The sequence below is a fragment of the Lissotriton vulgaris genome, unplaced genomic scaffold (genome assembly GCF_964263255.1).
Source record: "Lissotriton vulgaris unplaced genomic scaffold, aLisVul1.2 SCAFFOLD_731, whole genome shotgun sequence".
NCBI lineage: Eukaryota > Metazoa > Chordata > Amphibia > Caudata > Salamandridae > Lissotriton > Lissotriton vulgaris.
In genome coordinates this window covers 301124-318011 of record NW_028247848.1, presented here as the reverse complement: position 1 = coordinate 318011, position 16888 = coordinate 301124, and the positions used below count along the sequence as shown (strand labels likewise).

General features: G+C 50.5%; 1 long non-coding RNA gene across 1 annotated transcript; it reads right to left on the bottom strand.

Moving 5' to 3' along the window:
* Positions 1–1650: 1650 nt before the first annotated feature.
* On the bottom strand, positions 1651–4677 carry LOC147665004 (uncharacterized). Its single transcript, XR_015305067.1, has 3 exons — positions 4579–4677; positions 3699–3824; positions 1651–1903 (listed from the first exon to the last, which is right to left on the bottom strand). It is a non-coding gene; the product is annotated as an uncharacterized LOC147665004 (long non-coding RNA).
* Between the last annotated feature and the right edge of the window lie 12211 nt (positions 4678–16888).

Here is a 16888-nt window from a genome sequence, read left to right as displayed (position 1 = left end):
ATACAGTATCCCTTGCCTTTTTCTCTGACTGTGACTGCATTTCTTTGCTCTCTCTCGGCTTCTACATTGATCCCTTAACACATCACTTAGTCCACTCCACTATCTGCACCACACATAGTCATTTGTAAGTGCTCCTACGTAATTCGCAAGTCGCAGCACGCCCCAGGCCGTAGAGGACTGGGATGGCCCCAATGATGAAGCATGTCACCAAGGGGCAACCCTGGTGAGTGAGGGGACACCTAGAAAAAAAGCAATTTCTCCTTTTCTATCTACTATACCTTCTGTCAGGTTACGCAGCCCCTAAGCGCCTACCGTACTATGAAACTACATTTCCCATGAGTAGGCGGGAGACTTGCAGACTATTTAGTGAGACTATATGAGAGTACCCTTGTATGTTAGGACATCACTTCACTGATGCCTGTCTTGTCTTCTCTTACAGGTATCCTTTCCCTGCTGACCCTACCTTTACCCATCCCACATTTTTTATTTTAGTTTGTTATTTTTCTCCCTCGCCTAATGCCTCGAACACCCTGTGTTTACACTTCTGGGTGTTGGTGACATTTGGAGGTGGAACCATATTTGCATCGACTGGATCACGGGGAGTAAACGTGACACCTTCCAGACCAACCCCATTGAGTGTTGTTGTGAATGGATTTATAGTGACCAGCAAGGCTCTCGGGTATCTGGCTACAGAGACCTTATGTTGAATATAGTTATCAATAATTCCACACAGGCCCTGTACTGTCGCATTCTTTCTTTCCACAGTTGTCGATGATATATTCTTACTCTGCTTGACAAAGAACCATTGCTAATGTGAAAGAACTTCAACCGAATTAGTAGTTATACTTTACCATTTGTTAGGCTACAATGTGGCACTGCTCTACTGTACTTCTGTCACCTGCTATATTCTCAGTTGTACCGTTGAATTGCTCAGGAGGACAAACCAGATTTCATTTTCTTTTTTTTCATAGGCATGCAACTGCCACTGTGTCACACCACTACTACCACCGCTATGAGGAAATTTTATCCGACCAAGATTGCCAACGTTATTCGGTGTTTCCCGTGGAGCCAGCCCTGGGCCTAGCCCTACTTTCAAACACAAATTACAGGTAAGATAAGCGTTTGGTGGTTTGGGGGTATAATGGAGTATTAGTACGAGAGACGAGAGCCTGAAGGTAGTACTACTAAAGTCCTAGGACTCTTGGATTCACTTCACTTAGTCTGTGAGAGGCACTTAGTGTTGAAAACATTTGGGCATTTACACTTAAAGGAAGAAAATGGAACTAAACTTTCAGGAAAACAGTCAACGTTAAACCCCCACCCACCAGGCAAGCAGTAAAAAACAGGTATGCTCAGATAAAGTTTGAAAAAGTATATTTATATCCCTAACAAAATAATCTCCCGCAAGACCCTCCCTAACCCCAACGATTGTCCTTCAAAAGTCCCCAAAAACCCAACTCCCAATTCCCACCCCCCAAAAGTCTCTAAAAAAGGGGCAAGGGACACTATGGGTGGATGCTGTTCACTTTTTGGGCCAGGGCATCATGCTCCTCGCGGAGCAAGGCGAGCTCCTGCTGAAGGCGGGACACCATCAGGGTGGTGCGGCGCAGGCGTGCCTTCACTGCCTTGCAGGTGCAAGGCCTGTGAGAAGCAGCTGTTGGCCTTGCTGCTCGGGGGTGGCGTTTGCCTTTGGCAGCCCGGCTCAGTCTCGGTGGACCACTGTGCTGGGTCACGGTGGCAGCCGGTGAGGCCACGGAGGACGACGTTGTCGTTGTTGTCGACCGCACACTTTCCACGTCCTCCAGGGCCACCAGCCGCCGATATTCCGCAACAGTGGCCTCGATTCTCCGTTGCCGGGCCGCTCTAGCCAGCTCCTTCCTCCTTGTTCGTTTGGAAGGAGAACCTATATGAAGAAAGAAAGACATAGTCTGTAACCAATGCTCTTTAAGATTAACTCAATCATTCAGCAGAAATGTGTGCTGCAGTACAACTAGCAACTTGCAAGCGCATTACATAACTATTGAGGCCAGTATCTATCTAACCTCACACTTCTTCATCCTTGCTCTAACATTAGTGGGAGTTTAAGGAACAAATTCTATGAGCACTGTGGACTTCCATTGGAGTCGACTATGAAAGTACACCAGTCTTATTCTTCTTCTTGTCTCTTGTTTTGGAAAATTGGTACGTTATTTTCTGCAAGCCGGCATAATGCCAGCGCGGTAAACTTGCACCCGAGAAAAAGAGACGCACGCCATGAGGAGTGACCTAGACTTGCGTTGCCGTTGCGTTACTGTACCCGTCCAGTACATGCAGGTGGTGAATCTCTTACTTTTCTATTACGGGTGGCACTGAGAATACTCTGTTACAACTCAAGGGCTACTGCTTAATTAATTTAACTTTCACCCTACAGTGGAAATGAGTACTAGAAATGGAAAATTGAAGAAGATAAATAATCTGATTATCTATCACTTCACATGGGATGTTTCTGCTTATATATGGGATGACTTTAGGTGCTTTGCTTTTTATTGAGTGACAGGCAGTGATACATCCACACATGAATGACTGAGTACTACTAAACTTATTAAGAGAGGTAGGGAGTGGCCACCATAATAACCGGATCTATGCAGTGCTTGCAATACAAACTACTGCTACTATTTATGGTAGTATTTGGACAAAATTAAAAGTTCTTTTCCTTGCCTTTCCTACACTGGAACGGACGTGCGGGTGCAGTGTTAGTGTTACATGCTCTTCAAAGTTACACTTAGTTCATCCACTGACCGTCTACTCTCTCTAGATCATGGGTACTCACAAACTTTCTCTCAGGGGCTACATTTACAGTGTAGTTTGGGGCCGAGGGCCGCACTGGTGGGGGCGGAGTCAGAGGGGGCGGGGCTAAAGCAAAACGATAACTTGTGACCATGAGGTTGCACACAGGTCCCTGCAGCAGATGCCCTCATCCACTGAGCCACCAGACCCAGCATTTACATACATCTCTCTCCCTCCTGCTGTCCCTCCTGCCCTCCCTCCATCTCTCTCTCCCTCCTGCCCTCCCTCTCCCTCTGTCATCTCACTGTGTGTGTGTCTATCTGTGTCAGCCTTCAGCCCGGGTTGAGACCGCTTCCTCAACGCGCACACACAGACAACAACACCAAAGTACTTAACAGGTCTTTAAAAGACCATTAACATATTATTGAGGCTTTGTTTGTTTTAGCGCCCCTGCTTCTCCACCCTGACAATCACTGCTTGCCCGGCCCCACAGAGCAGAGGCTTAGTTCTATTTCACCTCTTTGTGGCCTTGCATCTCCACTCTGCTCTGTGGGGGCCGGGGGAGCAGTGATTGTCAGAGTGGAGATGCAGGGGCGCTAACAGGTGAAATACAAAAAAGCCTCTGCTCTGTGGGGGCCGGGGGAGCAGTGATTGTCTGCAAGGTCAGCGCACCGCCAACGAAGGCTTGCCGGGCCACCACCGGCCCGCGGGCCGTACTAGGAGTACCCCTGCTCTAGATACACATATGCTATCTAAGAGTCAGATAGTAGCATGATCCAGGTATATGGACACATACAGTTTCTGTGTCACCCACCCAGGCTGTTGTCCTTCCACCCATCATTGCTTCATCATTCACCCAGCCATGCATCTCATATTCTTGCCTTCCCAGCTAGTCTTCAATCTCAATAAGTAAGGAATATATAAGAGCTTACCTCTGGCCGCCACCACCGTCTCAACTCTCACATCCGGCGCCGCCGCCTCCTCCCCTGATGATGAATTGCCCTCCGCCTCCGTGTCGAGCACCACCACCACACTGGCCCCGCCACCAGATGTTCCACCTACAAAGTACATTTAAGAATCTTAGAATAAAGCACTCACTAGTCACTAGTATTTGGTCTAGGAATGAAGACATGTGAAAACAATGTAATTTGTGACTGTCTACGTTAAAGTTAAAAAAAATGTCCCTTTTTCCAGGGAAGGTTGTCTTGCTGCACTTTTTGGCACAACTGATGAAGGCTGATTTTTTAACACGCACCATTTTTCTCCACACAGACAGAAGATGGACTTCTAACAACAAGATCAAGTTGAAACCAGGTGAGAGCTCGGCTCGACCACAAGAAATGTCTTCAATTAATCGTCAGCACTAACCACTTTTCCATTATCAGTTAAACGTTTAGTTTTATTATGACTTCATTTTAATAAATGTGTTTACTTTTAATAAAGCTTTTAAATTTAAATACAATCTGTGTTTTTTGGTCCTCCAGACTAGAGTGACTGAACGAAAGGTTTTGCAATTTTTGCAAGCATGAGTCCAGATAGAACACTTCAAAAGACATTATGGACAATCCCAGAGGACTGCACTAAGTTGATAGAGCTATTGCTGACTAGAATCATGGGAGTTTCGCCAACCGTGCAATCTTAGTTAGCTACACAGACAGACTAATAAGAATAATCTAGTAATACCACAGGGAGTCATAGTAGAGGCAGGATAAGAATTTAGATACAGTCTACAAGAAGAGCAAAGACAATTTTGAAAAAATTCAAATGAGGAACGCTAGGAAAAATAGGTACTAGTCTAAAATGAAAACTTACTGGGGCCAGCAGAGGAGCCCTCGCCTGCCCGATCCTGGCCCTGTTGATGAACAGCATCCGCCGCCTGCTGCTCCTGTGTCCTCCTCTCGCCCCTGGGGGGAGCTGACGTACAACATGAAAGAAAGAACAGAAAACATGGATGATTGTTGCTTGTCAATGTCAACCAAATCAAACATTTCAAAAGAACAATAACAAAATATTTCCGCGAAATTATATTGATTATGGTTACTTTTTATTTATTTGCGGACCTGTGACTTCGAAAGTCACGTAACTCACTAAACAAAGTACTGAAACGTTCACCTAGGACTGGCAGGCAGCAGTCCGCAGGCAAGACGCAAAGTGACAGACAAACTCCATTGTGATTTCAGTCAGATCAGTGACAACACTAACAGTTGCCTGCTACATTACCAGTCATTTAAATAGTCAAACTATCAATCCACCGCCACTATTTTTCTTATTGTCAGGGTTACAAAGGAAGGGGCAGATTTAAGCCCTTGCGGCTCTTTTGCGCCGTTCTTGCGTGACTTTTGTGACGCAGCAGCTAAACAAAAAAGGGCGCCATGGTGCGGCGTATAATATTATAACAACGTGACGCATTTGGGAGATGCATCCCGTTATAAAGCCCTGCGCCATCAGGGGGCGTTCCGGCGCAAGGGAGGGCATTCCTGCGCTGGAACACATCCTAATAGTGGCTGAGGGAAATCTACAAAATATCAATCAGTCACCTTTAGGACAATGATGCGTCACACAAACCCTGCACCTGCTTGAAGCAGACGTACGGCTTGACCCAGCATTGGGGAGATAGGGTACCCCAGAGCATTGATGGAGCTGCGCCATCGTTGCGACGCAACTCCAGCAGTAAAGCTTCGGTGACGTTTTGGGCCCATGGGGAGCCGCATTGCAAATACGGCGCACCATGTTTGGTGGTGGTAGCGGGCCGCACAATTAATGGCGCATCCCTGCTACTTTGCAGGGATGCGACGGTAATTGCAATTCTGCCCCTTAGGGGCATACTTACTTACGCGTTCTGGCGCATCTCCAGAGATGCGCCAGATCAAATGCGTCACGCAAAACTACCCTTGCGACACGGCAGATGTGCCTCATTTACAATGCGGCGCGCCCTGGCGCAAGGGTAGGCACTTGCGTGACGCATCTCGTCACGTAAGAGCGGCGCATCGCTGGAGTCACGTCGCCAACGCAATGCAACTCCAGTAATGCTCAGGGCCACCCAATACTTTACATGCTGTGTCAGTCCTTTCGCCTGCTTCGAGCAGACATAAGGAATTGAATTGACGTAGCAGCGTCGCAGAAGTGCCTGCGTTAAATCTTGTAGATTTCACGCAGGCAATTTTGCGAGGCGCACAGCCGCTGGACCGCCCACCCTGCGTACTAGGAACGCACCCATTGTGGTGCAGGCCCATGGCTTTATAACGTGACGCATCTCCCTAGATGCGTCATGCTGTAAATGACTTGCAGGGATGCGGCACGTTTACGCCGCTGTTGCGTCACGCAAGGCAACGTAAACGTGGCGCAAGGGGCTTGTAAATGTAATCTGCCCCCTAGTGTCTAGCATTACGCAGTTCTGTTAAGTACACTCATACATAATAGTTACTCAGGCCAATGAGACCACGAAATAGAAAACAAATAAGCATAGTAGCAACCCCACTGAGAAGGAGAGCAGTGCACCTGAAATGCACAGAAGATTTTGAAATATAATTTAACTACAATGTAATCGTCATCAGCGGCATTATTGGCTTGCTCCATGTAAAAAACAAATATTTGCAATACAACAACACAGAGCAGGAGAAAACATCATAGTAGTGAGTGATTAAATGCCAATGGCTACTACTACTCACCAAGCCCGGGGATCTCCAAGCCGAGCTGGTCCAGCAGGTCGCGCTCGCGGTCCAGGAGGTCCGTCCAGCGATGGGTGACCTGGCTGTAGGTGCGCTGGACCCCGTAGAGGTGGGATATGGCCCAGCACACCTTCTCCCACCGCTTCCGGCGCTCCCGCATGTTATAGCCGCCGGCCGCGATCCTGCCGCCTCCCGCGATGGTCCTGGGCAGGCGGCGCTGGACGAAGTAGACCAGCGCGCCCACTTCCTCCGGGCTGAATATCTCCCGGCGCGTCACCTGCTCCCCCCTCGATCTCACGCCTGCTGTCCTGCCACTGGGTCCAGCACTACTCCCCGCCGCCGCTGCGGCCCTCAAGTGCCTGGGCAGCTTCACGGCGCCTGGCTTGACCATGGTCTGGGCAGGTAAGGTAGGAAGAAGTAGAAAATTAAGAAAGAATAGGATAGGGAAGAAGAAAAGAAAAGAGTTTACAAAAGTAGTTTAAAAGTAAAGAAAAATAGCAGAAAAGACAAAAATATACAGCTAGGAAAAGAGAGGGATAGATAAGAAGCAAAATCGTAAAAAAAAAACTGAAAACAAGCAAAGGATGGGAAAGATATCAAGAGGATTAAACACCATGCCCAGACACAGGAAATGAATGAAAAACAAGATGGCCGGCGCCCGTTTCCGAGCGCGAAAGTCAGTTCGCGCGAGATTTTCCTCGCGATCTCGTGCGAACCTCTAGATTTCCCGCGCGATCTCGTGCGAACCTCTACTCGCAATGCGCTTACTGCGCGAGATTATACATAGCGGGCGGAAACGGAAATACGTCACGCAAACAAAATGGCCGCGCCCGTACTCGACCTTGGGGTAAATTCGCGTGTTGCGCTGCAAGCGGCTCGCGAATACTGCAAAAAAACTCGCGAAACAACAAGCCGCAAAAAAATAAAATGCTCATTCGCACGAATTGGCGGCTTCCGCGGTCGGTTTCGCACGACGCCGCGCCCCGCGAATAGCGCGAAAAAAACCGCAAAACGATTTCAGCAAAAGCAAAAGCAATGAGCAGGTGCAAAAGGTCAACCTCATGATTTGTAACGATTCTTTGTATTGCTTCCTGAGGGGGCCCTCCAGAATTCGGTTGCCTGCTTGCAACTATTGTGTGACCCTGCTCTGACCTTAACTGTATGCCACAAAGGTCCTGATTTACAGCTAAAGGAGCAGACAAGCAGGTGCCAGGCTGGAACTTTAAATTCTTTCAGTGACACATTAATTAGCCCCTAATTCATTATTGTCAGTTGGGGCAGGGCAGGTGTTGTAACTAATTTTGCAACAATGAAAGCACTTAGCAAGTGCAAAAGATCACTAATCAGGGCGCACTAAGGAAGCAGGTGCCAGCTAAAAAAATATTCTGTGACACATTAATCAGCCCCAAATTAATTCAGGTCACTTGAGGCAGGGAAGGTGTGCTTTGCTTTGCCGAAAATAATGTACACTGGACAACCAGAGGGTGTGGTGATGAAACAGAGGGTGGCATGGGTGGGCCAGAGGGTGGCATGAGTAGTCAGAGAGTGGCAGTGGTGACAGAGAGTGGCAGTGATGAAGAAGAGTGTCCCAAACAGGCTGGACATGTAGAAACAACAAGTTCGCAAAACTTGCGACCCGACAGGTAAGTTCGCAAATTGCGAAATTGTAAAAACCCTCGCGAACTGGCAGAAACACGGGCGAACACAAAAAAAAAAAAAATCCGCAAATTCGCGGGAATTCGCGGATTTTGCGGATTGCGAATCCGCAAATCCGCAAAATTCGCGAACGCGAGATCCGCAAAATTCGCCCATGCTTACTACCAACGTGCGGTGTAAAAACCCCCAATCAACGCGATCAAAGGCTTTTTCCGCGTCAAGCCCTACTAACACCGCCGGTATGTGAAACCGTTCAGCCTTCTCAATCAAATGGATTACGCGCCGTAAGTTGTCGTGAGTCTGTCGACCTTTTATAAACCCGGACTGGTCCAGGTGGACCAGAGCCGGCATCAAGCCCTGCAGCCTTCTAGCAAGAATAGATGAGTACAACTTAGCGTCCAGGTTAAGGAGCGGTATCGGGCGATAAGATGCGCAGTTGGTAAGATCCTTCCCTGGTTTGGGGATAATAGTGATCAGGGCCTCAGCCATGGTGTCCGAGGATCTTCCCTCAGAAGCCATCGCGTTGAAAAGGGAAACCAGGTAGTCGCAGATGTCGGACGCGAATGTTTTGTAAAACAGGGCCGTGTAACCGTCAGGTCCCCGGGCCTTGTGTAGTTTCAGAGCCTTAATGGCGTCCAGTACCTCCTCCCTAGAGACGGGGGAAGACAGCAACTCGTTCCATTCCCTGGAGACCTGTGGGATAGGAAGACCACCCAAAAACGCAGACTGGGCCTCTGGATCCAGGGCGTCGCTCGAGTAGAGATCCGCGTAGAAGCGACCAAAAATGGCCACCTTGTCCACATCCTTATGTCGAATAGAACCTGTATGGTCCTGTATGCCCCGATGTATTCCCTCTCGCGCTTATCTCGAAGCTGCCGGGCAAGGTGGCGCCCAACCTTATTCCCCTGGGAGTAGGAGACGCGCCTGAGACGCAGGAGGTTAAATTCAGCCCGGTTGTTGTAGTGGGCTTTCAATTTCCCTCGTACCGCCGTAAGCGGGCGGAGGGTCACCCTAGAGGGGTTCGACTTGTGCGCCTGCTCCAGGGCCGCAAGCTCCGACTCCAGAGCCTCCCTCTCCTTCCGCCGAAGCTTATTAAGATTCGCGTTAAGGGCGAGGCATGTACCCCGTATTGAGGCCTTGCACGCATCCCACGTGGTATACACTGACGTATCAGAGGGTGGGTTAAGAGCAAAGAAGTCTCCTATAGCCTTTCGCAGCTCCGTACAGGACACCTCATCCCGTACCAACGCAGCCGGGAAGTACCACTTCCGCCAGCCGTCCCCCCCTACAGACCAATGTAACCCAAGCACCACTAAACTATGGTCCGACAGTGAGAGCGGGAAGATATCAGCCATTCGAATATCTCCCCTGAGGGCCTGGCTAGCAAAAATGTGATCTATGCTGGAGTACGAGCGATGGACGTGAGAAAAGAAAGTATAATCCTTGGCCTGAGCGTGTACGAAGCGCCAGCTATCCACCAGTCCCAATTCGCCTACTTGACTTGCGTTTCCTCCGAAAAGATACCAGTATCTGCCCTGCGCGCCCCCGAGCTATCTATATCCCTGTCCCACACCATGTTGAAGTCCCCCAGTAGTATCAAGTGCCCATCCACAAAGTCCCCCATCTTGTCCATCAAGCATTGCAAAAACCCATTTTGGCCCGCATTCGGAGCATAAACCACAACAAATGTACACTGGCGGCCATATAATGACCCCTTCACCATTAGCCAACGGCCCTCCTTATCACCGCTCACCCCCAGGGGTTGAAAGTGGAGAGAGGCCCGAAAGAGGAGGGCCACCCCTCTATGCTTCTTGGGCGCAGACGCCCTGTAGATAAGGGGGAAATTCCTATGACGGAGTCTCAGTTCATCTCTCCTGGCCAAGTGGGTCTCCTGGAGGGCAACTACGTCTAGATGGTGCTCTGAAAGATACTTTCAGAGCTTCTGGCGTTTCTGCGGGGAATTAAGACCCTTCACGTTCCAGGTACCTATACTGACTGGCATGATGACGACATGAGACTCCGTTCTATGCGCATGCTAAGGTACCCAGAGCCCAGCCCCCGACCCCCGCCATTCAGCAGTCCACACCCTCCCAGATCAGGCCCCCCTCCCAACAATCCCCCCATATTCTGGGCCATCCCTCCCACTTCAGTGACTCCCGCGTACCACACCTCCGAACCACCCTGGCAAGACGATAGGGTAAATTCTGTATACTGAAAGCAATTGTACAAATGACCCTCCGTTCATGGTGAGCCGCATTCACCCCTCCCCCTCCCCAGCGTCCCAGAGAGGCCTCCCCCCTGCAAATCATAAGAAATGGAAAGATCACATTGTAGTGCAAGATAAGAAGTGCAAAGAAGAACACCACTAGTGCCAACAACACCACATACACACCATCTTCTGTCGCCACCCCCCCTTCCCACCAATCCTCAACCCCAACAGTTCCCCTGTAGTACCAACCCCCAGAACTCCCTCCTTCCCACCCCTCCCCCAGCAAACCAAAAAACAAGAAGACAGAGCTCAAGGCACTAAACCTGAACCAAGCACTCAGCAGTTCCAATGGGCCACGGGTCACAAGGTCCACATCAGACTGGAATCGGGGTGGGGGCACCAGTTCGGGGGCCCCCAGGGCCACGGCCCGGGGTGTCTTCTCCAAAAGTACCATAGTACCCCGGGACCTTAGGACCAGAGACCCTCCGGCGCCCAACCATCAAGGAAGTCGGGGGTCATGCTGCTCCAGAGCTCTGCTGAGTATCTGCTAGCGTGGCCGAAGCCACCGATGCCACTGCAGCTCCCCTCTCTTGCAAACTAGCAGTGCGGTCCGGATGCCCTCGGTCCGGGGAAGAACCCATTCGATGCCATGAGGAAGATCGATGCCGTCGCCTCGATGGGGAGGAATGCGCCGCCTGAGAGGAAGGAACGTCCTCCAGCCCCAGAAGATCCTTCGCGGCCTGCAGGGAGCGGATTTGCGCCAGCCTGTTCTGCCATCAGAATATTATACGGAAGGGGTGCCCCCAGGAATACGAGATGTTACGCTCCCGCAAGAAAGCAGTTACTGGGCGGAATTCTCTCCTCTTTTGAAGCGTAGATGCCGCTAAGTCCTGGTAGAGTTTCGGACGGTGGTCTCTGAATTGTAAGGAGGTGATGGCTCTAGCTTTCCGTAGGATACGCTCCTTCGTTTGAAAGTCATGCACACACACGAGGATGTCCGGGGGGGGGGCACCCCCTCGTCTAGGCAGGCCGACTCTGTGCACCCTATCCATTTTAATTTCCTGCACGTCCTCCTCGTCCAAGATCTGCAAGAACAGGGCCTGGACATACTCTCGCAAGTCTCCAGCTTCACCGTCCCAAGGGACCGCCCTAATACGAATATTGTTTCTCCTGGAGCGTTTCTCCAAGTCCTCCGCGTGGGCCTGCAGGTCCAAATTCTGTTCCGTAAGGCGAATAATATCCTGTTGTAGTTGTTGCACATCATTCGCCACACTCAAGTCGTGATCTTCCAGGGTTGCCACCCATTCCCCAATGCCATCTACATCCCTCCGCACCTCCCGGAGATCCGACGCCAGCTGGGCGCGAAGCTCAGAAATGTCCTCCTTGATAGAGGCGAACAGCTCCGTCATGAAGGCCTTGGTGGCGGGCGCCTCATCGTCCGACTGCCTAGATGAACCACTGGCTCCTGGGGAAGATGGCTGCTGCGACGATTTGGAGGCCCCGTCCTTAACCGTCCTTCCTTTGCGTGGTACCGTGGACATCTCGGAGGTCCGGCTGTGCCGTGGGACCAAGGCTATCGTACCTTCACCGGGGACGAGGAGGGCTCAGGCGTAGCGTAAGGATGCACTAGGAATGCAGGCCTCCCCGCTGCCGCGTAACTGCGCCACGGGCAGCGGCCGCCTGATCAAGATGGCGGCTCAGAAGCCAGAGTCCAAGAGTCAATGCAGGGACAGTGTCGTCCGGCAATCAATCCCGGGTTCTCCGCCTCTGTAAATCGGGGCCACGAAGACAGACCCCCTGCTCCAGCCACGTGCCCCTGTGCCGGTGAGGGGACAGCGCTGGCCAGACAGTCAGCTCGCAGAGCAGAATAGGCCTCTAGTTCCGCTCACACGCCGGGGCCACAGCGCAGGGCCAGTGCCTTCGGTTCGTAGCTGCTTCACGCCACAAGCACCACCTCAGGGTGTTAGGCTGCTCGCGGGGGCGAAGAGGACACCCCGCGTCATCAGTGGTCGCAAGTAGCCGTCTCTGCGCCGGCCAGTAATAGCCGCTCCCGGATTCACACAGCCCCGCTGACAGTCCGAGGCACACCCTCCACATGGCCGGTCGTCTGTCGAGGTCCTCGAGTTCGTTGCAACAGAGCGCCCAATACCGCCTCAGTGCTTCGATAGTGCTCAGCAACACTGGCAGCGACAAGGGGGCAGGAGTAATCTGCTGCTCCGCGATGCCACGCCCAGCCGGCGCCAGCTCCTCTGCACTCACAGGCCGGTCTCTCCCTCACGCCAGACCGATGCTTAGTAGGTCTGGCGATGACCCTCCCGTGATGGCGCTCTCCGGTCTCCTATGGCCTCGCCGGGGGCTCCGGACCTCTCCACTCGATGCCGGTGGTCTCTGCGGGTATCTCGTAGTAGATTGGCACCCCGTAGGCGATGCTATACAATGCTTAGCAGGTCGGGCGCCGGAGCGACTCGAAAGCACGTCTTACTCCGACGCCATCTTGGCCACGCCATAATAAGTTTCTTTAAAAATATTTTTTCCTGTGTTGCTTCTCATTATTTTGTGTTTCGGAATTTCATTTGATGAACAGTATTGCCATTTCAAAACTGTTTTATTTCCTCGGGGCTAGTGTGGTAGTTTCCATGAGGTCTTAAACTGTATCAATAATCACAACAGTGACTGATCTCTTCAGTTGAGGAGTCTTAGTAAGTTAGACCCTATCACACTGTAAAACTTTGATTCTCAAAACAAAACCCTTGCTGGTACTTTTCCTTAAACACATATTGTTTGCCCGAGCCCGCAAGGGTATATTGGGTTACCTACTCCTCTAATCAAGTATTCCTGTGTGGCATAAAGCCTGACTGATCGGGGTGTATGAGTTGCGGGAGATGAGCCATCAGCCGGGTGGCAAGGAGTTTAGCCAAGATTTTAACCTCAGCATTGAGAAGGGAGATAGGGCGATACGATGTGCACTCTTCCGGCTTTTTCCCGGGTTTGGGGATGGCGACGATGGTCGCCGTCCTTTGATCCAACGGAAGTTCGGCCCTATCCCAGCTGTCTGTGTACATAGCCAACAGGGGTCCACTGAGGCTCTCTGATGCGGTCTGATACCATTCTATCGGGATGCCATTTGGTCCCGATGCCTTTCCCGGCTTGATGGCATGTATCGCCCGGTGTACTTCCTCTTCTGTGATGTCCGCCTCTAGCTCCGTCGCCGCTTCCGGCGTAAGTGTCTGATGGGGGATGTGTTCCAGCGCTGCGCGCGCCATCTCTGCTGACACCTAAGTGCCTGGCGTGTATACTCCCTCAAAATACTCAGCTAGGGTCTCCACTATCTCCTCGGTGCTCGTGTGCACCTGGACCTGTTTGTCACTAATGCGCTGTATTCCTCTGGCTCCACCCCCCTCATGTCTAGTCAGGCCAGCAGTTTACCTGCCTTATCCCCTACGTCATATATTCTGTGGGCCGTCTCTGTTGTCTGGGTCATTGTCTGTTGCTTCACATGTTCCCTATACTGCTGTTGCTTTAGGAGCAGGGCATGAGATGTTTCCGGCGTAGGGCTCGTTTCATGTGTCCTATTTGTGGCGTGTAGGGCCAGTTCCAACTCGGACAACTCACGCTGTTTCTCTCTTTTATGACCCATTATGGATGTTATGGCCTGTCCTCTCAGCACCGCCTTGTATGCCTCCCACAAAATAGCGGGGGACTGTACAGACTCAGTGTTCTCCGCAAAATAGTGTGACGTAGTCATCTTGAGTGCCTTTCGCACCTTTGGAACCTTAAGATATGACGCGTGTATTGGGTAGATTCTCCTACGTGGTTTCTCTTGCGTAGATAATGTGAGTGTAACCGGGTAGTGATCTGATATGCCCCTAGGGTGTAAATCAACAGTTTCCACGTATTGTATCCCCTCTGCTAGCGCTAAAAAATAGTTGATCAGTGACAGGCTGTTGTGTACTGTGGAGTGGTAAGTGTATTGCCTCGCGGCAGGGTGTGTGTATCTCCATATGTTGATTAGCCCCATTGCGGTCAAAAATCTCTGCATCTGCGAAGTGCCCCCCGCTTGGGTCAAGTCCGGGAACCTATCCACTAGGGAGTCTACTGCTGCATCAAAGTCCCCTCCTAGTATTATGTCACCCTCGGGTAGGTCCAATAAGAATTCACCCCATGCTGGAAACGTGACCGAGTGCAATGCCGGGGGTATGTACACTGATATTACATTTAGGAGCCTCCCTTCCCACTGCCCCTGTATTGCTGAGAAGCATCCCTGTGCGTCTATCTTAGTGCTTAGCGTGATGAAATGTGCTGACTTCCTAACTAATATGCCCGTGCCCCTAGAACCTGTGGTAAACTCTGAATGTACCGCCATTTTGTAGCCTTTTCTATCAAGAGCCTTGGTTGTACCCCCTGTGAGATCTGTCTCCTGGAGGAGTACCAGATCCGGTCCCTGCCTTCTCACTGCGTTCAGTACCAGCCCTCTCTTTATCTTATCTCCTAATCCCCTCACATTCCATGACATGAGCCGGAGAGGCACCACTCGTGATCTCAGCAGCCCCTCCTCAGGTGTCTGTACGTGAGGGTCTTGCATTGTCTGGCTCATATCAGTGACATTGTAAGTCGGATTTTATTTCAGGGGTGCATCCGGCAAGTGCTCGGTCGAAACCGTCCCTGTGGCCTGTAACGTAGTTTGACCTTATTCGTGGAACTTCAGCAACTTCTAAACAAACCCTCCCCTCCTCCCCCCTCCCCCCTCCCTGCCTCCCTGCTTAACGGGCCTTCAACCGCCCGCCTCCCCAACATAGCAGAGTGCTTAACTCATCCCTTTAACAGTTTACTTGCGCGCTGGGGTGGAATGTCCTCCGGAGCAGGCGACCTCCCTGCCCTCTTCCGAGCTCCCCAGGCCAGTGTCCAAGCGTGTCCGTTATGCAGAGTTCTTTAGTTTACAACATAGTGTACAAACACCGAATCATCAGGATTCCACTCCTCCTTCTGCTCGCAGGAATTCGGGCGTTGGTGACCTATTCACTCCCCCCCTTCCGGACATTTGTGATCCCGCTTGACTATGGTCCCGGTGGTTTCGGGTGTTTTTGTTCGAGCGGTGAGCTTGTCCTGCAGGCCTCCATCCCTCCAACCAGTTCTGAGCCATTTCCGGCGTTTCAAAAAACCAGGCCTTGTCCTCTGCTACCACCCTAAGACGCGCCGGGAACAGCATCGAGTAGGGCAGTTCTTTAGCCCTTAGCGCCCTCTTAACATCTAGGAAAGTTCTTCTCCTATGTGCCACTTCAGCAGTGTAGTCCGGAAAGAAGGCAATCGTGGAATTTTGGATTGGAATGGCCGGAGAGACCCTCGCTATAAGTGTCCATTTTTAGTCGATCACATTGATTACTTGAGTTACACCATCACTTCTAAAGGGATAAAACCTAAAAGAGACTTTTGTCAGGCTATTCACTCTGCACCCCAACCAAAAGACAAAGACCAGTTACGTTCTTTTATGGGACTCATTGTGTACTACTCAGGTTTTTAAAGAATTTTTCAGACAAAACTTCATGTATCAGATCCTTACTTGAACGTGGTGTGGGCTTTTCATGGAATGTTCAACATCAGGAATGTTTTGTAAATATCAAAAAAGAAATTTGCAATTCTAAAGTTTTATCGCCATTTGATGTACATAACAAATCTGTTGTTACAGTTGATGCGAGTGCAACTGGTCCCGGAGCTATGCTTTCACAAGTCAAAGGTGGGTCTGAACATACAGTTGCTTTTGCTTCTAGGACCTTAACCGAGGCTGAAAAGAAGTACTCGGTTATTGAACGGGAGGCGTTGGCCGCTTCCTAGGCAGTGGAGTATTTTAGGACATATCTTTGGGGCATGAAATTTGTCTTAAGAACAGACCACAAACCACTTCTTTAAGTTCTTTCTCCATGAGGTACTAGTAAAAGGTCAGCGAGACTAGTTAAACTTGCCTCCAGACTTCAAGAGTTTCAATATTCTGTTGAATATATCCAGGGATGGAAGAATGTACAGGCTGACTGCCTCTCTAGAATGTCTCTGGATTGGCGTACCGTTCCTGATTCATTTGTCTATGAAGGTGCTGATGACAATGCTGTTGTTTCCATGTAATGTAATGTAATGTGTAATGTAATGGACACTTATATAGCGCTCCTACCACTCCAAGGAGTATCTTGGCGCTCAGCCAACCTAGATGGAAGTAGATTGGAGAGAAAAGGCCGCACAGTGAAACATACCTTACACTAGTGCTCTGCACGCAGCATCTGTGAGGGAGAACACCCAAGTTTTTAAGGATTTCCTAAAATGATTTTCATGGGACAGTGACCTATGGTGTATTGGAAGCTTGTTCCAGGCCTTAGCGCCCAGGACAAACAGAGATTTCCCTCCTTTAGTTGCCAGCCTAGAAGATGCTGTGTTTGTCGGTGAGGGTGCCTTTGAGGCTGGCGACTGGGAACGCGAGATGAATGCTGATCACACTCTTCAGGAAGTTATCAGACTTCTTAGACTTGGTTCTAGGAGAGAACGTTCTGTCCCTATTTCAGTCAGACACTTTATCAAAGTCCTTGATGATCTATCTGTCATCAAT